Genomic DNA, 24896 nt, shown 5'->3' with positions numbered 1-24896 from the left:
TCACAGTCTGTTTCTGGAGAACTCAGTCCAAGACCCTTGAGGTGACCCTTCTCTGTCCAGGTAGAGAAAAGATCATACAACCAACAGATGAGGGTACCGAACTGGGAAAGACAAGAAGATGCATCTTATTGTCATTAGATTTTCAGCACCTGACATGGTACCACATACAGGAAGGGTGGGCAGATAGATGCTCAGAAAGTATTCCATTGACTGAATTAACTCAAGTGCATTCTGTCGTCAACTTGCTGTGTGACCTTGGGCAAGTCACTTTACCTCTCTGAATCACCGTCACCATCTTCAATGAATGGATGATAACACTGCCTATTTTAGAAGAAGGAATGAGACAATAGCTGTGAATAAGCCTTGTGATTCCAACGCCCTCTAAATTGTAAGAGGTGGGAGATTAGAGAACTGCCTCTTAGCCTTGGGGTTCCTTTTCAAAGCACCCAACTAGGAACATTTTAGTGGTTAAAAAACAGCATCAATTTTCTCATTGAAATTCTTTTATTCAACAAAGTGAATAATCTTAGTGAAAGGAATATGCATTATGTTTTCTGTAGGATTCATTAAAGTTGTTTTCATTTTGACTTAAAAACATGCAGTGTCTGAATATTTAGTCTGAAATGGCTCTGTGCAAAAAAGAAAGGCTGTTCTTCACCAATCTTCATTTGATAGCCGAGAAAATGGATGAAGAAAGGCTGTGTCTTTTGCAGGGCCACAGGCTGCTTAGAAAAATTCATGAATTCTGCAGAGCCTTCATGGGTGTGGGCTCCAGACATGCCCTGTGCTGGGTGTGGGTGTGCCATGGCCCTGCTGTCATGGAGCTGTCAGTCTCATGGGGCATGGGATGAAAGGAATAGTCACACTAAGGGTTTAACAATAAGTCCCATGATAGAAAAAGTGTGTTTCTCTAAGAATTTAAAGCAGTGGAGCTGGTGGAAGTGGATGATGGAGACAGTACCCAGAAGAAAGTGCTACCTGAGCTGAAGTCTGAGACATTATCTGAGAAAAAAATCAAGGAGAGATTCCTAGAGCAGAGAGCATATTCAAAGGTCCTGTGGCCCGAGGTGGTACATAGTGGGTTTGATGAAGTGAAAGGAGATCCTTGCAGCCACAGTGTGGAGAGTGAGAGGTGGAGTGAAGAGAAATGGGGCTGCAAAGGTGGGAAGGGAGAGGCCACTGAGTCCTTAAAGGACACATGAGCATCACAATCAAGAGGGGAATCCAAGTGTTACTCATTTTTCCGTCATAATATTCCACATTGTATTATGAAAAAACTTAAACATGCAGATAAGATGCATAGTGGACACCATATAACCACCACCTTGATTCTACACTAGCGTTTTGGTCTATTTATTTTTTTCACGTATCTGTTCATCTCTTATCCATATTTTTTGGACAACTGTTAATATTTGATTATATATGCCTTAGTTCTTTCTAATGGAAAAAATAAAACCTCATAGATAAAATTCTATCTGAGCCCTAACCCAGGTCAGAATCTCCTTCTAGTTTAGCCAGTGGGGAACCCCAGTATGAGATTAGAGAGTGGAAGGAGAGAAAGGATGGTATTGCCTTATTCATCTCTTGATCCATCTTATTTTTTCTGCACTTCAAAGTGGCAGACACCAGCCCTAAACACTTGCATATCATAAACAGCTGAGTAACCCAAATTCTTACCAAGATACAAAACATTCCATCACTCCAGAAATTTCCTTTGTTCTCCTTCAGTCAATCCCTGCCTCAAACTCCCAGGCAACCACTGTTCTGATATTTTACACCATACATTACTTTTGCCTGTTCTAGAACGTCATATCAATGGAATCACTCAATATATCCCCTTTTCAGCAATGCTTCTTTCACTCCACATATTTTTGAGATTCATCCATATTGTTGTATGAATCAATAGTTAATTCCTTCTTGTTGAATACCATCCAGAGGATGTAAATTTCACAATTTGGTTATCTACTCTGTTGTTAATAAAATTTGGGTTGTTTTCAGTTGTCAGTGATTATGAATGATGGTGCTATGAATGTTTTTCTGCAAGTCTTTTTGAGGATATGTGTTTTCATTTCTGTTGGGTAAATTCTTAGCAGAATTTTTGGGTCATAAGTTTTGATGTATGTTTCATTTTACAAGAAACTTGTAGATCTTTCCCAAAGTAGCTGTACTATTGTGCATTCCTACCATAAGCGTCAATGAGTTCCAGTTGCTCTATATTCTCATCAGCACTTCATGTTGTTAGTCTCTTTAATGTTTTAATTGGTGGGTGTAAAATGATGGTTCATTATGGCTTTAATTCATATTTCTCTCATGGTTAATGATGCTGAGTACTTTTTCCTCGTGCTTATTGGTCATTGAATTGACTTTTGGTGAACTGTCTGTTAAACTCCTTTGCCTTTTTTTTTTTTAAAGTAGATTGTTTATCTCCTAATTATTGAGTCCTACGAGTTCTTTATATACATCCTGCATCTACATCCTTTGTCAGATCTAACGATAATTATTTATTCAAGAAATATTTCAGTGCCGCCACTACACGCCGGGCAATGTGCTCAACTAGACAGCATAAAATCTGCCTCATGGAAAGCCACAGTCGGGGTCTCCTGACCACTAAGCCCAGTGATCTTCCTACTAAACTCAGCTTTTCCTTCAGGGGACAACTCTGGATTCCATATGTCCCCAAGGTCCTGAGCTAAGCAGGAAGACCTGGTTTTGAAAGCCAGCTTGGCCATTTACTTGTTGTATGACTGGGGGCAAGTCACCTAACTTCTCTGAGTCTCAGTTTATACTCATCTATAAAAACAGAATTTCAGAAACCCCTACCCTGTGGATTTACTGTGAAGTTTAAGGAGGCAAAAACACCAGGTATTAAGTAAGTCTGCAGCTGTCTTGGCCTCCTTTCTCTCCTTTCCTTGGTGACAAGACACTGTCCTAGCTCTGTGTGACAGCAAGGTGTGTTCTGTTCTTGTAGGACTCTAATGGAGAAAAGCATTTAGTTTAAAAATGAGATGTTATGGGGACATCCCTGGGCGCCTAGTGGTTAGGATTCCAGGCTTTCATTGCCATGGCCCAGGTTCAATCCCTGGTTGGAGAACCGAGATCCTGCAAGCCGTGGGGGCACAGCCAAGAAGAGAGAGAAAGAGAAAGAGAGAGATGTTACGACTGTGCAAACAAAATGATGGGTACTTACTCTCTCCCGGCTGTGCGCAAAGGCCCCTGCTTTTCAGAATTGATGAGGTTTTCTGAGTTTGCTAATGGGGTGTGTTTTTAATGAGCTTCCTGATTTCCCTCCATCACCAAACAGCTGGAGGAGAAGCACACTGGCTTGAGAGTGGGGAGCCACTGGCCTGGCCGGGTCTCTAACCGGCCATGTGCCCCCCCGGTAAGTTCTCACACCCACCTCCTGCATACCCTTCCTTGTAAAATGAGAAAGAGGGACAAAGGGATTTCTAAGGTCTCATCCAGCCCCAATAGTTCTGTGCTTGTGAATTTCTTTTGTCCCTGGCAGAGGCTGCACCACAGCCGGAAGACATTTTCAAAACAGAATTGGCCATCCGGCCAGCGAGCATGAGCTAAGCACTTTTGTGTGTTCTTATACTGGGGGGAGGCACACGGGAGCTCTGCGATGTGACATCATCGTGCAGAGCCTCAATCACACCAAGATTAAGCAAAGGAAAAGTGTCAAAAGGAAAGATATTAGTCCTTAGAAAAACAAAAGCAAAAACAGCTGTGCGTCCAGTTACTTGGATGTCTCTGTGTTCCCTCTCCTTCAACCAACTTCTTAACCACGAGAAACTGATGATTCTTTTGATTCATCATCCAACTGATTAGAAGGTTGGGGCTGGTTCACCTTCCCCTTTCATTTCTGCCTAATTAGAAGACATGGCTCTGTTGACGGACACCCCTTCCCAGTGAGGGTTTCTGGAAGTTTTTTTTTTCCCCAGGAGTTCTATATGGGTGAGATGAAAGCTGCATTTCTTCTCTGATTTACTAATTTGGTAAATCCAAAGCTTCGTGGGAAGGCTTTGTGCCAGCTGTGGTTGAGCAGGATGCAGACTCATGGGAGCGACAGGAAATGGGCTGGCAGGGCTGGGGGGGGGGTCGGGTTGGGAGCCGCTTTGGTCACCAGAGACTTAGGAGGCTGCATTCCTCGTGCTTCAGAGCTGCCAGAGCTGCCTGGGGCATGTTGCTTCACCTCTCTGAGCCTCAGTTTCCTCATTTGTAAAATGGTGGTGATGTCAATTTGAGAGCTAAGTGGTCGGTGAGTATGAAGCAGTCAGTGTTGGGCCCTGCATGTCGCAGATTCCACGTTCCCATTACCTTTAGGACTATCATTCATGCCTCACAGGGCAGGGAACTGTCTTGGGAGTCACAGACACAAGAAGGTCCTCAGCTTCTGGCCACTTGGACCTTGGCAAAGGGCCCCCTGCTTAGACACACAAGTGCAGCCTCAGCAGCCTCCTCTGTCCTTTTCTCCTGGGATGCTCTTCTTCCGGATTTTCCCAGAGGCTCTGTCCTCCAGGGACAGTGTCCCCAACATCCTTTTCCCTCTGAACCTCCTAGTGTCCATTTAAATGTAAATTGGACGCCTGAGTTCAGGAGGCCACCGAGTTTGTTGGATCTGGCTTCTACATTTCAAGAGAGGCAGAAGAAATACCACCATGGAGAGGGATGCAATTTTCTACCCAGAATAAATCTTCCTCTTCCCAGCCCCCGACAACCTCCCATTAGAAGGTGCTAGGACCAGGGGAAGTGAATTTTCTGTTCCAAAGTGTCTCTCCAAGACTGTTCCCCAGGGGGCTCCTGTCACAGGGGCCCTTTCCATCAAGTCCTTTCAAGGGCTGGCACTTTCTACCTCTTTAAGCTGTTTTATATCTGCAGCCAATGCTTCCAAACAAGAGAGGCAGGCAGGGTACAGGATCGCCTAGGTGCCCATTCCTGCCCATAACACTCTTCCTCTGCAGGTTCTGCAGGCTCCCAGACCAGCTGGAGGGGTGGGTGGAAGAGGAAAGCCTGCTAATAATACAGTCTAACCTCAGGTTGGATGTCTGGCCACTGACTATCTCACTTAATTCTCAAGAACCCTTGGAGAAGGTGTCATTATTTGTCCAACTCCCCAGATCAGGGAGCTAAAGCTCAGAAAGGAAAACTGATTTGCCTGAGGCATGCCCTTTGTTAGCAGGGAGCTGGAGCAGGAGCCAGGCATTCTGACTCCCCAGGGCAGCCTGCCACCCTCTGCTGTGGGGGGGACCCTCACGGGAGTGACCAAACTGGGATTTGACCTTCAACCTGTGCGCCTTCTAAACCCTGCTTCTTCTGAGGACAGACTCACCCTAAGTATCACACTGTTTGAATTTTCAAACATAGATGACATGCAGCAAAACCTAGAGAACATCATCACTCTTCTGGATGCAATTTAATGTACCTTAGAGATTTAAGGAAGCATGTTGGGTTCAGTCAGGAAGGCAGGAGCATCACTGATGTGTTGATTGCTCAGACAAGAGGCAGGGCTAGCGATCAGCTGAGACTTCTGGGAAGGAGAACCGGGTAAGAGAAAGGTTCCCAGCACTGCCCCAGGTTAACTGCTTATGAAAATGGTGATGGATTTCAGAATCAGAGCTGAGCGAAACTTGTAGAAGACTTTTTGGTGGTTTTTTTTTTTTTTACACTGTTGGCCATGCCATGTGGCAAGTGGGATCCCACCAGTGACTGAACCCACGACCTCTGCATTGGAAACTTGGAGTCTTAACCATTGAACCACCAAGGAAGTCAATTGTAGAGGACTTTTGGGATGTGCAGACAGTTTGATCCCAGCTGCCAGATAGACGCATAATAGCAAGTAACAACAGCTACCACTGGATTTATGTTTTAGGCAGCTTTTAGATACACATATACAGTCCATATCAGTTCAGTTCAGTTCAGTTCAGTCGCTCAGTCGTGTCCGACTCTTTGCGATCCCATGCATCGCAGCACGCCAGGCCTCCCTGTCCATTACCAACTCCTGGAGTTTACCCAAACTCATGTCCATCAAGTCGGTGATGCCATCCAGCCATCTCACAGTTCATATAGTATCTTTTTAAAGCTTATAAACCTATGAGCTGGGTATTTCCCTGGTTTTATGGACGAGGAGATGGCCAACCAAAGAAGTTAAGTAGCCCAAGGTCACACAAATGGAAATTGCAGGACTTGAGCCCAGGCAGCCTAGCTCCAGAATATGCATTTTAATCATGCTCTGTGGTCCGTAGCTGTTTACAGAGCCCCTGATGGGTGCCTGGCACTGTGCGAGGTGCTCTGCAAGCGGGGACTCAGCCGATGCTCACACCCCTGTGACGTGGAACTTGCCTGCACTTGGGGAAAGTCACACCGCCAGTCAGCTCTTACTCCCGCCTTCAGGAATGTTGGCCAACAGTGATAATGAAACAAGTTCACTCGTAGATATCACAGCAGAGGGGAGAAAGCTGAATGACATAGGAAAGGGAGAAGCAAAGCACTAGGGGTTCAAAGGATTGGAGGTGGGGATGTTTTGAAGAGGTGGGTTCAGGAGCAGGATCTACTGGAAAGAAAATGGACTTCTCCTCACTCCAGGCCTTTGAACATGTTCTTGCCATTAAAACTCTCTCCCCCTCCATTCCCACTCCACTCCCACTGGCCAACACCAACTCATCTCCTCCTGTCTCCACTTAAGGGTTTCTCCTTTGGGGCCTTGACTGAAGTCCTGGGTCATGATAACTACTCCTTCATAAGACCCTGGGCCCTGCAGCTCTCCTTCACACCAAACATCACATGGGGATTGTCCTGGCTTCTTCAGTTCAGTTCAGTTCAGTGTGTGACTCTTGGCGACCCTATGAATCGCAGCACGCCAGGCTTCCCTGTCCATCACCAACTCCTGGAACTTGCTCAAACTCATGTCCATTGAGTCAGTGACGCCATCAACCATCTCATCCTCTGTCGTCCCCTTCTCCTCCTGCCTTCAATCTTTCCCAGCATCAATGTCTTTTCCAATGAGTCAGTTCTTCCCATCAGGTGGCCAAAGTATTGGAGCTTCAGCACCAGTCCTTCCAATGAATATTCAGGACTGATTTCCTTTAGGATTGACTGGTTTGATCTTGCAATCCTGGCTTCTTACCTAAGGGTTTATGAACTACCTGGGGCAGTGGGATTGCCCTGCTCCATATCCAGCTCTCCCTGCTCCATATCCAGCCCCCAGTAGAGGGTTGGTCACTTAGCACTAATTAAGAGACTGCAATGCTCCAACCTGTCCCACCCTCAGCCAGCAGGATGAGCCCTGAGCCTAAAGGCCAGGGTTATAAGACCTGGGGTAGACCATGTGTGGCTGAGAGCATGGATCCTCCAGGGAAAATAAATGAGTCCCTGGAGCATGTGTAAGAGCTGTGACTTGTCAGAAATGAAGACCCCCACGCTCACCCGAGCCTTGCTAATTCAAATCCGAGTTTTTAATGACATCTCCAATTAATTCTTTGTGTAAACATGAAAACGTGAGCAGCACTGATATCAGAGCTTCTGATAAACAAGATGATTGAGGCTGCTCTGAAACTTCATGGAGTTGGCTAGCTCCACAGGTGTAGTATGCAAGGGTCAAGTTCAAGAAGGTCCTCTCTGAGAATTTTTTATGCTAAAGCCCAGGGATTAGTATGGCAACCCGCTACAGTATTCTTGCCTGGGAAATCCCATGGACAGAGAAGCCTGGCAGGCTGTAGTCCATGGTGTCGCAAGAGTTGGACATGACTTAGTGACTAAACCACCAAACCAAGTGTCCAGGGGTGGGAAAGTTGGAACCCACACAAGTAATTGAATGTGGTCCAATGACAAAGATTGTTTGCCTCATTCTCCTCCTGCTCTTACCTGGGTCTGGTTAGCTCTGGCCTCTCCGGGTAACCAGTCATGCAAGCAGTAATCCATAGAGTCTGAAGTCACTTTCCCAGGAGAGTCAGAGCTCAGTACACATATCTTCATCATGTGTAACCCTGGGTCTGACCATGCATAGTATTCTTTTTTTCACACACACAAAACACTCGGCAGAACACAGTTCTCTGCTACAGGCCCTCTCCACTTACACTGGATTTAATTACTTAAATTGAGTTCATTAGTGGTATTATATTTAATTTTTTAAATCAAATGAATTATTAGTCTATTAATAAAAGATAAAGCTTAACAGCTCTTAATGAGCATTCAAAATAGGCAAATTACTTTATTCTGGAACATACCAATATTTATCTATGAAATGGAAAGATTGTCCCAATGAGAAGCTCTATTCTTTTGACCTGGTTCTCTTTACTGTTAGCAAATATGAACTAATTAATTATGTGGCATAAATAAGAAAGGGAGGAGGAAATGGGGTTACTTAAGTCCTGCAAATGTATTTTGTCTCCTCTGGGCTCCGTTCTGTTCCCCACAACCAGGGGAGATGAGGAATAGTCCAGGAAAGTTGCCATTGTCTCCGTGGCTCCATGAACTGATCAAATAAAGTGTCCATCCCTCTTTTTCCAGATGTTTCTTCACTGGTATTGCTAGTGGAGCCTCTTGCAGAACCAGAAGAAATGTGGGGTGAGGGGTGGGGCGAGCAGCTACAAGCTAAATAAGAAAAGTGTCTTTGAAAACACTGTGACTTTTATTACACAGAGAATATAAAAGGCATGTAAATACAAATATTTTATTATGCAATTTGAACATTAAATTTCATTGCCATACTCCATGTGTTTTGTTATGCAGGCTGGCATCTGCTAGGAATAAGATTCTGGAATTGCCTTTCCAGCTGGTGTAATTCTGAGAGGTTCTGGAATAGTATTTTGGAGTGTCTCCTCACACCAAAAGCTAATAGATGTGTGTCCGTACTATGTGTGTGTGATGTGTGTGTGTGTGATGTGTGTGTGTGTGTGATGTGTGTGTGTGATGTGTGTGTTATGTATACACATGTAGCATATACAGATATCTGTGCATGTGTATGCACTCATTCAGTCCTTTAACTACTTGTTAAAATGCCTTCTAAGAGCTGTTGAAGGTGCTGAGTATTCGGCAATGCACCAAAACAGACAAAATCTCTGTCTTGGTGAAGCTTAGCTTCCCATGGGAGAGAAAGATCATATGCGAACAAAGAAATATTTATCAATAAAGAAAACCAAAGCAAGGGGAGAGATGAGAGTGGTCAGGGTGCTCTCTGGGATAAGGGTGACCAGGAGGGGCCTCTCTGAGGGAGTGATATCTAAGCAGAGACCAGAGTGAGGGGAAGCATCCGGATGTGTGGGGTTCCGGAGGGATAGTGGTCCAGGGGGAGGGCCTGGCACAGGCAAAGGTGAGGACGTACCTGAAGTGTGTGGGGGACACCAAAGAGGCCGGTGTGGAGAACAGTGAGGGAGAGGAAATCCTGAGTACTGGATGATAAACTCCTTAAAGCAGAGAGCTTGGAACCACCGTCCATAGAGAAGGAGGACTCCATAGCTTACCTGGCCCAGCCCCCCGATTTCTGGTCAAGTTAAGAAGAACTAGGATTTTTGACTTAGGTCTCCCAACCACCAGTCTGCCACTGCCAGCCCCCAACCCCTGTTCTTCTGGTTCATTCGATTTTCCCAGTAGAGGTCTGAGTGGAAAACAAAATAGGGCTGCTCCCTATTTAAGTGTCGGCTGATCTAGCCTCTCACTCCCTGACTCAGCCCAACTCAGGACTGGGGTCCCCTCTGGTATTTCCCAAACCTTCTCTTGTCATCTCTGATCTTCCAGAAAATGGCTGACCATTCCCTGTGTCCCACAGACTGAGGATGGAACTGTACCTCACATCTGTACCTCACAACTGTACCTCACATCTGTACCTCACAACTGTAACTCACAACTGTACCTCATAACTATACCTCAGCATCTGTACCTCACAACTGTACCTCAGCATCTGTACCTCACAACTGTACCTCACATCTGTACCTCACAACTGTAACTCACAACTGTACCTCACAACTATACCTCAGCATCTGTACCTCACATCTGTACCACACAACTGTACCTCAGCATCTGTACCTCACATCTATACCTCACAACTGTACCTCAGCATCTGTACCTCACATCTATACCTCACAACTGTACCTCAGCATCTGTACCTCACACTCGTTATGTCTATAAACTGCTTCAGAAGATTTCATGAAGGTCTCACCAGGGAGGGAGCTGGAGAGGCCACAGGACCGGCCTCAGGGAGGACAGGATTTATAGTGGGAAAGTCTGAGGCCCAGGAGCAACTGGGCATTTTCCTAGAAGGCAGTAACGGGAAGACTCTGACTTGTGATAAAGGATCTCACATGCCAAGGTGGAGGTCTCAGCTCACCTCAACTCAGGCCTGCTCCCAGGGGTCAAGGAAGCTTGACACTTTCTGTTTTTGGAGACCTAATGTATCTGTTAGTATGAAGTTTAGCTGCACAACAGAAAACCCAAATGCTGGTCTAAATCAATTAGGGCTTGCTTTTCTCTCATGTGAAAGAAACCATGGTGCTTTTGTGATGCTCAGTTGCTCAGTTGTGTCTGACTGTTTGTGACCCCATGGATTGTAGCTCCTCTGTCCATGAAATTTTCCAGGCAAGAATACTGAAGTAGGGTGCCAATTCCTACTCCAGGGGATCTTCCTGACCCAGGGATTGAACCCTCATCTCTTGCATCTCCGGCATTGGCAGGCTGATTCTTTACCACTAGCACCACCTAAAAGAAGCCATGGGGGTCAGCAATTCAGACCAATCAAGAGGGCTCCTTGATTGAGGGCACCAATCAAGGGTGCCATCAATGTCCCTGTTTCCGTTCATCTTTCTGTTCCTCAAGGTCACCTCATAACTTAAGGGGGCTGCTAGAATTCCAGCCATCATGTAGGCGTTCCAGGCAGGAAGCAGGAGGAATTGGGGAGGGCAAAGGAGCATCTATCAGCTGAGGAGTCCCCCTTTTAAAATTTATTCTATTTCATTTTTTCTAGCTTTATTGAAGTATAATTGACAAAATGGTAATATATTATTTAAAGTGTACAATGTGATGATTTCACATACGTACATATATGAAATGATTCCCTCAATCAAGTTAATTAGCATATCCATAACCTTTCATAATCACTTGTTTTGTTTTGGTGTTTTTCTTTTGTTTTTGTGAGAATGCTTAAGATCTACTCTCCTGGCAAATTTTAAGTGTGGGATACAGTTTTGCTAACTATAATTACCATGCTGTATACTATATCCTCAGAACTTCTTCTTCATGTTATAACTGGAAGTTTGTACCCTTTTACCAACCTCTCTCCATTTCCCTACCGGCCTCCCCCACCCCACAACCCCAGCTCCTGGCAACACCAGTCTACTCTCTGTATCTGTGAGTTAGACTTTTTCTTTTTTGAGATTCTACATGTAAGTGATACCATGCAGCACTGGTCTTTCTCTGTCTGGCTTATTTCACTTAACCTAATGTCCTTTGGTTTCATTCATGTTGTTGCAAATGGAAAAATTTCCTTCTTTTCATGGCTGAATAATATTCCATTGTATACATATACTACATTTTCTTTATCTATTTATCTGTTAACAGATGCTTAGTTTGTTTCCATAGCTCAGCTGTTGTGAACAAGGGTGCAAGAAATGAAGGGATACAGATATCTCTTTAAATAGTGATTTCATTTCCATTGGATATACACTCAGAAGTGGGACTGATGCATCAATCACATGTTCTATTTGTAAGTTTTGAGGGGCCTCCGACCATTTTCCATAAAGGCTATGCCAGTGCACCTTTCCACCAAGTGCACAGGGCTCCCTTTTCTCTATACAGGGAATCTCCTTTTCTGTGAGAATCTCTTTTCCAAAAGGTTTTTGGAAGAAACCTTTTCCAAAAACCCCAACCAGTGACTTCCCCTTCTATTTTATTAGCCATCTCCATCTGCAAGGAAGTCTGAGAACTGTCAGTGTGTTTGTTTCTTTGCTTAAGTGGCACATTTCCATTCTAAATAAATTATGATTCTGATAGAGGGGGCACAGAATACTTGGTATAAACCTCTGTCCCTTATGCAAAGGCACAAACCAGCCTGAGCTTCAGTCTTAGGTCCACTGACTCAGGTGGAGGATGGAAGAGAACAGGGGGTCTCTTGAGGTCTGGGCTATTTGGACAGAAGAAAGGAACACCTGCTCTTTGGTCTCTTATTTTCCAGATAGAACTAGTGTCAGAAAGACTTAACAGAGGGTAGGAACAAGGGATGTAGGTGGGAGTCCTTCTTGGAGTCATTTTGGGGTGGCCCTCCCTCAGTCTTGGATTTCTGTAACATCTCCAAATCAGTACTCTGATCCCTAAAGTTTTCCTACTTCCTTCTTTTATGAAGCGTGGAGGATAACATGGTTCCTAAGGCCACAGAGAAAAATAACAAAGGAAATTAATACAAAGCTCCTAACAAAATACTCGGCACATGGTAAGTACTTAAATACAGTAGCAGCTTATTATTATTGCTATTGTTATTATTTGGGGTGAGCTGGGGTCTAGTTCAGGTTTCCCTGGTGGCTCAGATGGTAAAGAATCTGCCTGCAATGAGGGAGGCCCGGGTTCGATCCCTGAGTTGGTAAGATCCCCTGGAGAAGCACATGGCAACCCACTCCAATATTTTTGCCTGGGAAGTCCCGTGGATAGAGGAGCCTGGTGGGCTATAGTTCATAGGGTTGCGAAGAGTCAGACACGACTGAATGACTTAGCACAGACACAGGGTCTAGTCCACGTCTATGCATGTACTCCAGTGCTCCACAAACACGTGAGTGTGCATATGCACACAACTGCCCGTTGGAGGAGATGGCAGGAAAACCAGAATGAGAGACCCTGGTGGGCTGTGGGGCTGACTGTGCCTGTGACTTTTATTCCTGGCATACATGCCCTACTCTGTCACTCCACAGGGTGGATCAGGGCATGGCTGGGTAGGGACTGGTTGGCTTCTCACAGCATTGAGTTTCCATGGGAGGTGCTTTAACACTAAAAATTCCGCAGTCCAATTTTGAGGGCAGCAGGCAGAAAGAAGCTGGGTTGCCTAGCAACCAGCCATTAACAGGAAATTAGTCTTTCATCTCTGAATGTCCTGTCCCACTTCCATCCCATCTCTCCCTGTTCTGCCAAACAGAAACACACACACATAGGCACATATACAGACATACGGACATACACACACAGCGATATAACTGAGTGCCACCAGGAACTTCTAGAGAAAGGACTCACATTGCTGGCCTCACCACCAGCTTAAGCAGAAAGCCCAGAGAACCCTCAGCCACTCCTGTTCACTACCCTCCTTCAGACGCTTCCTCCCTCTGCCCATCCTCTCCATTCACAGATTAGTCCTGTTTATCTGCTAGTGGTAAAGAACCCGCCTGCCAGTGCAGGAGATGCAAGAGACGTGGATTCAATCCCTGGGTTGGGAAGATCCCTTGGAGAAGGAAATGGCAACCCGTTCCAGTATTCTTTCCTGGAGAATCCCATGGACAGAGGAGCCTGGCGGGTTGCAGTCCATGGGGTTGCAAAGAGTCGGATATGACGGAAACGACTGAGCACACACGCATGTTTACCTGCTGGGCACTGATGTCTGTTTTGTACGTGTGCCTTCTGTCTCCTGTCCAGGCTGGGAGTTGCACAAGTCTGGGAATTTCCTTTGAGTGGTGCTAGCCAGCCTCTCAAATCTAAGCCTAACCTGATCTCTCTAATCTTACTCAAACTCTGTCCTGAACCCCAACCTCAAACTTGATTTTTAGCCCAGTTTTCTGGCTGCAGTACTGAGTTGGGGTGCATCTGTTGTCAGAGGAGAGGGCTCATCTCACCTCTCTGGGTATGTGAGGCTTCGATGACCAGCCTGGGGAAGAAGAGGAGGAAAGAACAGCCCTACTCATCTCCAGGTGACAGCAAGTGCAGACCAGTGTCTGGGGCCTCAGGCCAGGGACTGCTTCTGTCTCAACCTTATCCCAATAGAAAAGGGTGAAGCTATCCTCTTGGGTCACCTAGTAGCTCTCTCCTCTGAAACATGCCTTTCCCTGGATCCATCCTTCCCTGGTTGAATTTACTGGGTGATGCTTGGAGTCCTCGTAGATGTAAAGATACATAGAGGAAAAGCCCTATACACAAGGTCATCATCCTCAGTCTGAGCGATATTTCGAGAAAGCTGGCCTTGAATCCTGAGGATGGTTCTCAAACAGTCCCTCCCCTCCACAGTCCAGTGACACGGACAACTGATATTCAATTAGTAATGTCAGTTGAACCAAACACTGTGATAGACTCTACTGTGATTCCCCAACTCCCAACCCCTAGAAGGAGTTCATGGCTCTTGGAAAGAAGTGGGCATGTAACTAGTCGACCCCAGTTGTTATGTGCCCAGTAGAGTTGTATGAAGTGCTACCGAGACCCAGGAAAGGAGTGATTCAATCTGTAGATGCTGGGTGGGAGTAAAGAGAATGGAGCAGGTGAGTGAATCGAGGAGCAGGTGACGTTTCAACTGGGCTTTGAAATATGAATTGAAGCTTGCCAGAGAGAAATGTTTGGGAGAGTGTGAGCGAGAGGGCACCCCAAGCAGAGGTAACAACCTGGACAAAGGGGCTGAGTATTTGTAAATAATAATTTTTCAGAATCCAAGGAAGAGCTTTGCTATGTTTTAGAAATTAACACTTACAGGAAAAATAGGTCCAGGCCTCAGCTCTGCCCCCTGACTGGCTGTGCACCCTTAGACAAGTTATGTCACAGATTGTGTCACTTCGGTTTCCTTTTCTTAAGTATATTTATTTATTTGCCTGCACCAGGTCTTAGTTGCAGCATGTGGGATCTAGTTCCCTGACCCGAGATCGAACCTGGGCCCCCTGCATTGGGAGCGTGGAGTCTTAGCCGCTGAACCACCAGGGAAGCTCCAGGACTTTGGTTTTCTCATCTGGAAATGAAGGGGTTTGAGTGACCTCTGAGGTTCTTCCTAACTCTGACGACCTATGGTTTAGTGTGTGTGTAGTGTTCCTCTGATCAGAGGGAGACAAGGAGGCTCAGGTGGGTGTGCACGGGGCCTGGCAGAGAGCTGGACCTGCAGGCTAGGAGGCCTTCCTCCTCATGTCTTCCTTCTTCCCTCCCCACCCCTCTGGGAGTGACTACACTACTTCCCCGGGGTCACCAGGCAGTGCAGACCACTCTGAGAGTCGCAGTGACCTTTGCAGAAAATTGCTCACTTCAGAAGATTTAATTGTATTTAAAATCAACGTGGGAGGCTTTTGAGCAGGGACTGGCAGGTGTCCTGGAGTAGAAAGACTGGCTAAGAAGTGTCGTGGAGACCACCTCTGCCCAAGGACCACGCTGAGCTGAGAGAGTACACGTAAGACAAGGCAGTTACGCTTTGTTTCTCTCAAGAACTGGCCTGTGAGAAGCATTATCAACACTCAGGAGAGGAAGGGGATGAGCTGGGTGGAGGAAGGGCTTGTCCTGAATCTCCAGGGCCTCCTTGCATGTGTGCTGAGTCACTTCGGTCGTGTCCAACTCTTTGTGACTCTATGAGCCATAGCCCCCCCCCAGGCTCTTCTGTCCATGGGATTCTCCAGGCAGGAATACTGGAGTAGGTTGCCATGCCCTCCTCCAGGGGATCTTCCCGACTAGGGATCGAGTCTCTTACGTCTCCTGCATTGGCAGGGGGTTCTTCACCACTAGGGCCACCTGGGAAGCCCAGTCTTTCCTAAATCAGCCCAGCTTATGTATCAGCAGAGCAGGGTCCTGCCTGAATGCCTCTTCTGTCCCAGCAACGAGTTCCTTCTCTTGACTACATTCCTTCTCTGGAATGTCCCAGAAAGATGAGAAAGGTCATATCATTAACACTGGAGGGGGTTAGCCTGACAGACTCTTGGGGGGCCACTATAAAGGAAGGACAGTGAGGGGCCTTAAAGAGAGGTGAGAGACCCCCAAGATGGACCGATGCTGTGTTCAGAGCACTCGCCTTGAGACCTCTGGGAAGCCCTCCCACCGCCAGGCAGCTGGCCTCGTGGAACCCACTGACCCTGCCTCAGCCTCCCACAACCATGACTTTCCATGCCCTTCAAGGCCTCAGGGACAGGAGCAGAGAGAGGAGCACTTGACCTGTGGCCCTGTCCCCCAGGGTGGTCACTGCTTCTGGGTCCAAGGCTTTAACTCTTCAAAGCCTTTCCTTTAATGGGAAAGAAGTATGATTTATTTGTCAAATCAAAGGCTCCTTAGCTGTGCAGCGGCTGCTAAGCCCAACACCCTTGACTTGGGCAGAGCAGGGGCCTGATGACTTGTCATGAGTGTGCTTGTGCATACTTAATTTAATTTGTATTTATGGAGCCCTGGGTTGGCTGCCTATGCAGGGCTGTGTGCTTGACTACTCTCTTTTCGGGCATTTCTCTCTGCAGGCAGACAGGGGTGTTTGTGTGTGTGTGTGTGTGTGTGTGTGTGTGTGTGTTTGGCATGTATCCACATGCTGATGGACTCCAGCCGGTGTTCACCCACCTTGTATGCATACCTGGCTGGATGGATCTGGGCAGTGTGCACCTGTGTCAGGATGCAAAGGGGATGCAAGGGTGGGATGAGAGCCATTGGAGACTTGTGTGTGGGAGGGTGTTCTGCAGAGCTCCCAGACCACACCGGCATCTCAGAGAAGCAGTTGAAACCTGGGGCCTCAGGGCACAGAGGGCAGGAAAGGCCCAGGTCTATTGCAATCCAGTTTCCCCAGTCTTGGGGAACTTCAGGAGACCAGAGTCTCTCTCTGCCCTCCATCCGCCAAAGGATTTTCCGTTGCAGCCCCGCATGCCCCGACCATAAACCACACCAGCACTTCCCGCCTCCTTTCCCCATTTAAGCAGTGGCTTGTAGCTGGCTGGGGAGGGAGGAAAGTGATGCCCAGGGGGCTGAGGCAAATGGGGGTCTTTTGCCAAGAGGGGGCCAGACAGGAGCAGTTGGAGCCCCTGCAGTATCTCCCCACCTGAACCGAAGATAGATCTTTAGTGGAGGGTCGGGGCCTGCGGAGTGCAGAGATGAGGTGGGCAGAAGGGCCAGAGGTAGAGGGATGAGCCTCATCACCCTGAAGGGAGTGGCGTTCTCAGTTTTCATGGGGCCCTTGAAGAGAAGAGTCAGGCTTTTCTACCTGAGCCTGGCTGGTGACCGGCACTTGTTGGATACATTTGAAAGAATGAACTGTGTGGAGCTGAGGGAGGGGCTGCTTGGTCTCAGGACCAAGAGGCAGAGGGCGATTAATCCCTGCAAAAGGCGGGGTAGAGTAGGGGGGACTTCCCTGGTGGCTCAGAGGTTAAAGCGTCTGCCTCCAATGCAGGAGACCCGGGTTCTATCCCTGGGTCGGGAAGATCCCCTGGAGAAGGAAATGGCAACCCACTCCAGTATTCTTGCCTGGAGAATCCCATGGACGGAGGAGTCTGGTAGGCTACAGTCCACGGGGTCGCAAAGAGTCGGACACGACTGAGCGACTTCACTCACTCACTCACTCAGAGTAGGGGGGACTTGAGGGTGCTCCCGTCTCTCCTCCCTCCCTCCTGAGCATCCCCTTCCCTGGTTTCTCCACACAGACTCTCCTCTGCCCAGTTGGCCAGCCTCTCTTCTGTGGTCCCCCCAGGGATGCTAACCGCCCCCAGGGACACTGTGTCTTGCTCCTCTCTCTGTGATCCACCGGAAGTTCTGCTGTTTCCCTTTCCTGGGAAGGGCAGGGAGGCCCTCCATGCTCCATGCACGTTCCCTCCCAGCTCCCCCTTTCAGGGAACCAGCCAGCTTTCAGGATTGTTGAAGAGCAGCTTATAATTAACATTCTGGGCTGGTCTGTGTGCAGGACTTGGAGAACTGGGGGATCACCCGGCTCACATTCCTTCCCTCTCTCCCTCGTTTGCGCGGGTTCCTACGTGGGCATCTTTTCTGCCTCTGTCTGATCCCCCTGTTATTTATCTCCCTCCTCTCCTCCCATCTCTTGGCCCCGGGCTCTGTGTCTCCTTCCTGCTCCTCTGGACCCCAGCTGCCTCTCAGGCTTTCATTGTTTCGTGGTTTTTTTCCCACTTCCTGTTTCTCCTCCTGTCATCTGCCTGCCTCCCTCTCTCTCTGAGTGCTCTGATCTTGCTTTCAGTTCTTCTCTCTTTAGGTCTCTCCCTCTGCAGGCCTGTGGCTATGGCCCTCCCTCTGCACACACCTCATCCCCCTCTCTCTCTGACTGTAAATGTTCCAATAAATGAAAAAGGCCAAGCCCCATGTGCCTGGCAGTAGAAAGTAACTTTGCAACCCCAGGAGTGTGGCAGAGATTGTGTACAACAAAAGATTCACAATTACTGCCTCTCAGAGCAGGGCTTACTGCTCTTAAAAAAAAAAAAAAAAGAGGAATTCCAGGCAGGAGAGGAAGAGGGGCCTTCCTGAAGTGGTAGGGCGGAAGGACAGGCAGGCAGCAGTGGGTGTGAAAGGGCTCTGACCATTTTCTCAGCCCCAAGACACTCCACAGGTTATTTCACCTCTTTGGTCGTCTGAATCCACATCCAAAAGCTTCTCTCCATCTAGGTCCCCTGTGCATATTTTTTTAAGATTTTTTTTTAATGTGGATCATTTTTAAAGTTTTTATTGAATTTGTTGCAATATTGTTCCTGTTTTTATATTTTGGTTTTTGGCCCAGAGGCATGTGGGATCTCAGCTCCCCTAACAGGGATCAAACTCTCGCCCCTGGCATTGGAAGGTGAAGCCTTAACCACTGGACCATCAGGGAAGTCCATCCCCTCCCCACCCCTACCATGCATGTTTATGCTTATGCCCAATGGGCTCCCCCACCACACACACACACACACACACACACACACACACACACACAAACCTGGACCATCACGATTCCCACAGTTTCCCTCACCACATCTCTGTTGTGGACAGGTGTCAGAGAGACCACCTCACAGGTTCCAAATTCCCTTCTTTTTTATTTTTATTTTATTTTTTAATGTTATGGGCTACTGTGGTGGCTTAGCAGTAGAGAACACACTTGCAATGCAAGAGACACACGAGACGTGGGTTCGATCTCTAGGTTGGGAAGATCCCCTGGAGGAGGGCATGGCAACCCACTCCAGCATTCTTGCCTGGAGAATCCCATGGACAGAGGATCCTGGTGGGCTACAGTCCATAGGGTCGCAAAGAGTCAGACACAACTGAAACGACTGAGGATGCATGCACACATAATTCATTAACAATGTGTTAATATCAGGTGTACAGCAAAGTGATTCAATTATACATATACATGTAACTATTTTTTTCAAGTTCTTTTCCCATATAGGTTATTACGAAACACTAAGTAGAGTTCCCTGTGCTTAGTTGTAAGTGCTTGTTGCATTTTAAATGCAGCAGTGTATACATGTCAATCCCAAACACCTGAACTATCCCTCCCTACTACCAACCCCTCCTGGTAACCATAAGTTCATTTTCTAAATCTGTGAGTCTATTTCTGTTTCCCATTTCCCTTCTCATCTCAGTGAAAACCTGGTGCCCAGGAGCTAGCCTAAACTGTACCCTACCCATTTCTATTCCTTCCTGCTTTTTCTTCTCCAGTGGGGAGATGATGGGAGGAGGGTTTCTGAAAGTAAAATGTCACCTTTTGTGTTTACAGGGACCACCTCTGTGAGGTATGGGGAAAGCTGTATGGGATTTTACAAGTCCGGGGTCCAAATCCAGTCCCCGCTCCCCCACCTTGTGATTCTGGGCAAATTATTTCATTTCTCAGAACCTCAGTTTCTTCACCTGTGAGATGTGGGCTTAATCGTATCTATCTTGCAGATAACAACAACAACAATATCTGTCTTACAGATAACATGTATCTTGAGGATCCACTTATTAGGAACAAGGGTGGTTGGCAATCTGCCAGGACACAAGCTCAGCTGGTGGATGTTCAGAACAAGTAAAATAATTTACATGCCAGTTTCACATTATCACTCTTGAGTTCATCCAGGAGGACCAGGTGGATTTCAACCAGTCCTGACGGCCTAGTTATATCCGTTTCTGAATGAAAGGCAGAATCTGGGCAGCATGCATAGCAGATGTTGGCCGTGTCTCCTTACCACTACCCCGCCCAAATGCCCAGTGTCAGCACCGATGATCCCTGTGCCCGAGGGCCTGTCTAGAGTCTGCTAGGACAGGATAGAGGTGCTGGGAATTAAAGGCCCTGGGAGCAGCCCTCCATGGCCGCGTGAAGCTGGCAGATAAATCCCTCACCCTCTGGGTGGAAACTCTGAGGCTCAGTGCTATCCTGTGACCCGAGGTCCCCATGCAACTGAGCTCCAACTTCCTCGATGTTAACCAACTCGACAACACATCTCCTGTTGATTCCTTGCCTTCTCTGTCCCTACCGGCACTTTCTTCACCTCCTAAGTAAACTACATGTGCCCACATCCTTGCCTTGGGTGTCTACTTCTGCAGGAGACCAAACCAAACCAAGATGGCATGGTATCACGCTAAGCCTTTGGGTCTTAGGGTCAGAGCCTCAGGCTCTCAATTCACTGTTGATTTAACTTAGCTGAGAATTCTTGCCTCTTTGCCAGTTTTTTTTTTTTTTTTAATTTGACTGGAGTATAGTTGCTTTACCATGTTGTGTTAATTTCTACCAGACAACAAAGTGAGTCAGCTAGATTGTTTACATGTCTCCTCTTTTTGGATTTCCTTCCCATCTAGGTCACCAGAGCACTGAGTAGATTTCCTTGTGTTCTACAGTAGGTTCTCACTATCTTTGCAAATTTTGATCTTAGTTTTCCCATCCATGAAATGGGGCTACTAAATATTTCTTTCCTACACATATGTGGATCAAATAAGAGGATGCAAAGTGAAAAAAAAAAAAGGTAAGCCATATAATGATGTAAAGAGTTACCTTCATTATTAAGATTTCTTCTTATCCATTTAATCTCAGCATCAAAGGCTGTTTGGGGGCGGGATCTCTGGGCCATCCACAGAGTCAGCTCCAGCCCCCTTTCAACCCCAGGGGTACCTCCTGCACTGTGAACCCTCATATCTTCCCCTGCCTCCCTGCCTTTGAAGCGTTTAAAGGCCTTCTTGTTACTGGCTCTGGAATTCCTCACGAGGGGCTTCTCACATTGTTTTCCTGGACATTTTACTTCCAGTTTATATCTGACCTTTTCCTGTGATTAATTATAAATAATAAAATGTAAATATACTGATAGATTATATATACATCACTGGTGCCTTCCCCTTGGCATGCATGACCTCTTTTTTCTTGCTAGTTAGCCAGGCAGAGGGTATTTTTTCCTTCTTTCTAGAAACTAGTCTTTTTGATCCTCAGCACACATTTTTCCAGGCTTTCAGGGAGGCTTTTCTGTATTTTTTTCAATAGTGTACAGGTTTCTTAGGCTTAAAAAAATTTTTTTTTTAACTTTCTTTCTAACCATTTCTTTCAATTTTCCCCCTTTAACACCTGGTCTCATTTCTTGTTGTCCTATGAGAAATGATTGGTGGGATGATGGATATTTTGGGCTTTCCCATAAGGGGGCTGAACTTCAAAGTATTAAGGTCTGAAGGAGCCAGAGCTTCACCCACAAATGCTTTGTGCCCAGTCCCTGCCTTCTCTCCAGAAGAACCCTGCCAGCTGCCCGCCGCTGAACACAGCCAGCCCGTGCATGCATGCGATGGATGTCCCTAATCTCCTTCACCGGTAGGGACTGGCTTTGATATGCCACTTTATCACTCGCGCTAGCTGCCTGCATTTTGTGCACCTTGCCCTTAATTAATTACACCCTGTGCCCAAGGTGCCATCTCCCTCCCAGTGACAGCCTTCAAGCCCCATCAGATGAGGAAGCAAAACCCTTTCATCTTTTCTGATGGCTCCTCTCTTTCTGCATCATTTTTTTTCCTTCCTGCCATCCCTGGCTCCTTAACAGTTTGGCCTGTGCCCTTGGCCCAAAGCCATCCTATGGTGCCTGGACTCTGCAATGAAATCAATCTCCAAGAAGCAGGTGGTGGGGCCCCTCAGGTGGGACAGGGAGTGGAGGCAGTGGTGGGGGGTTGGTCTTAGGAGGCCCCAGATGCTGGTGTGCAGAAACGGTTGGAGGATATTTCGGGGGGAGGTGGGAGTAGTTGTCTGGGTTAGGGGGAGCGTGGTTGCCAGAGATCAGAGATGGGCTTTCAGTAGGGTTCTGGTGATCTATGGGAAATTTGTGCTTATGGCATCAGGGTCTGCTATTGCATCACAGACCGTGAGAGGCTCTGCAAACAGAGGCACAGACATCAGTAGGCTCTGCAAACCACTACACAGACAGCAACACTACAGTGATGAGGCTCAGTGACAGTAGCACAAGTGGTTGGTTCCACACTGTGGCAGCCGCAGTGCAGACAACATAACTCCAGCTGTGATGGGCTCGGCAAACAGGGTGAGGGTGGGGAGCTGCAGACAATGCGTGTGACAGTGACCGACTCTGGACATCCAGAGATAATGGAGTCAACATTGAAGGGCTCAGCAAACAGAAGAACCCCAGAGGAATGCCCTCCGCTGACACCACAAACAGCAACAGGACCTACCTCTCCTGATGCCGCCGAGCTCCGCAAATAAAACCAAACTCCACAAACGACAAACAGGGCCACGCTCTCCAAATGGTGACACCCCGGGGTGACAAGCTCTGAAAACAGCTCTGAGCTCTGCAAATAATGACGCACGGTGCCAAGTCCGGCAAACAGCCAGTGCAGCTGCAACCAGAGCGCAGCCAGCAGAGTGGAGGTCACGGCCAGTCACGCCGGACCCAGGCCCTGGGCGCACCCTCTTCCTGCCGCCTTCTCCAGCATTCTGTGCCTCTGCTCTCGCTCTCTCCACTTTAATTTGAGCTCACTCCTTTAATTTGAACATCTTCCCTGTGGCTCTCACTTCCTCTTCTCTGTCCATCCCTTTTCTTTCTGTGCTCATCCTCTTGAATGAAGAACCACAGCCCCATGCTTTCTCGAACCCATCCTCTCCGCGGTGACTTCACAGAAAGTGGCTCCCCCGCTTTCTGATGCCCTCACTCTCCCCCCGCCCATGTTTCTGATGACTGAGCTGCCCACTGCTCCTCACACTTCAGTCCCTATACCTGGCTCGTGGGACATATCTCCACCGGCCTGGAAGAGGGATAAGGAGGAGACAATGACCCGCAGAGCCTGCTAAGCCCCCCGTGCACTTCTGCTTCACACTTTACCGTAACCCTGTGAGGAGTGGGATGCGAGGACACAGAAGCACCCAGAGGAAATTCACTTGCCAGGGTCAGGCAGCTCCCATGTTGTAACTTAGCACTGGAATTTTAAAATTATTATTATTTATTTTGACTGTGCTGGGTCTTCACGGCAGTGTGCTGGCCTCTCTAGTTGTGGCCTGCTGGCTTAATCGCGGATTGTGGGATCTTAGTTCCCTGACCAGGGATCGAACCTGGGCCCCCTGCATTGGGATCCTGGAGTGTTAATCACTGGACCACCGGGAAGGCCCTAGCATTGGAATTTGCATCTGTCCGACTCTAAAGCTGAAGAGTCACTCGTATAGGCCACTTAGCAAAGTGGTCAGGAGAGCAGAATCTGGGTAAGAACTGTGGGAATCCTGGCTCTGTGCCCTGTGGGAAACATATTTAACCTCCCTGTTCCTCGGTTTCCTCATCTGGAAAATGGGGATAATAATCCCCCTCACGTCTGAGTGTTTTGGTGCGAGAGGATTACATGAGGTAGTGCTAAAGTGCCTTGTAGAGTTTTTCTGGAAACCACACCTGTCCCCTCAGCCCTGCTCTGGTCCCATCTCCCCATCCTTCCCTTTGGCCCCTGGCCCCATCCACACTGCCTCCTGGATATTCCTCAAACGTGCCAGCGCATCCCCCTCTCTTAGAGATCGTGGCACGTGCCTCGGGACTCCCTGGAGGGGAACGGATGTGGGAGCTGAAAGATGCAGACAGAAAGCCGCCCAGGAGAAAGCCATACCCCACTGTGAGCACCAGTGGACAGTGGTCACACTCTCTCCCAGCCCAGCCTGTCCCCTTCTAGCTTGCCTGCCTGCCTGCCACTACCAGAGAAGCCTGGGGCTAGAGGAGGAAAGAGGGCAGGTGCAAGCAGAGGGGAGATGTAACCAGCATGCATGGTGCCTTCAGGGCAATGCTGAGCAGGGACACCAGCTCTGAGGCTGGAAACTCGCTGCTTGCCTTTCTGGAGGCTTCCTCCGGCACATGGGGCTGCAGGCTGGGTCGGCCAACTGCCTCTGCGGCCACTCTCCGGATCCCAACACTCCAGACATGAAAGAACGAAGCCTTGAAGCCCTGGGTGCGATGTCTGGGCAACGGAGAACAAGGATGCGGCTGACCCTTTGGGATGTAGTAAGCAGGTAACCACTTTTGGATATTTACATCATTGAGAGACTGGGTTCTCCTCCAGGCCAGGAGTTGAGATCCTGTGTCTCTAAGGAGTAATCTGAACATCCAGTCCTGTGTGAGAAATGCTGGGCAGTCAGGAGAATTGCAGCACAGTCCCCAGCCTTTCTGCCTTCTGGACTTCCTGACCCCTCGGTCAGGGTTGGTGGGGGGCTGCACCATCCCATCAGCAGACCCAGTCTCCTCCCGTCTTTGGCGGCTGCAGCCCAGTCCGCACACTCTACTCACCCTCTCCAGGCAGGGAGAGCAACTCCTCTACTTGCTCAGGGTTTTCAGAGCTTGTTGGAGGGAATCAAAGCTTTCCTGTAGAAACTAATGGGGACAGATTTCAGACTCTGAAAGAGTTTTTTAAGCAAATGAATAAGCAAAGACCAAGATGTGGGAATAAGCAAGGAGGAGCAAAGAGATGAACATCAAAGCTTCTGGAGGACCACGTGGGGATCAGGAGGAGAAGGGACACACCAGCCTCAGGAGTAGCCCGCCTGGCCACTGAGCACCCTGGTTAAGGGCATTATGGTGTCATCCATGAGGAAACCGGTTCATTTGTTC

The 24896-nt window shown here is 47.9% G+C and overlaps 1 long non-coding RNA gene across 1 annotated transcript; it reads right to left on the bottom strand.

Moving 5' to 3' along the window:
- Window positions 1–23241: 23241 nt before the first annotated feature.
- Window positions 23242–24846, bottom strand: LOC145516373 (uncharacterized). Its single transcript, XR_014061327.1, has 3 exons — window positions 24810–24846; window positions 24576–24659; window positions 23242–24401 (listed from the first exon to the last, which is right to left on the bottom strand). It is a non-coding gene; the product is annotated as an uncharacterized LOC145516373 (long non-coding RNA).
- Between the last annotated feature and the right edge of the window lie 50 nt (window positions 24847–24896).

This window comes from Giraffa tippelskirchi, chromosome 8 (genome assembly GCF_054371585.1).
Source record: "Giraffa tippelskirchi isolate mGirTip1 chromosome 8, T2T-mGirTip1v1.2.pri, whole genome shotgun sequence".
Taxonomy (NCBI): Eukaryota; Metazoa; Chordata; class Mammalia; order Artiodactyla; family Giraffidae; genus Giraffa; species Giraffa tippelskirchi.
This window is presented reverse-complemented; position numbering and strand designations above follow the sequence as displayed.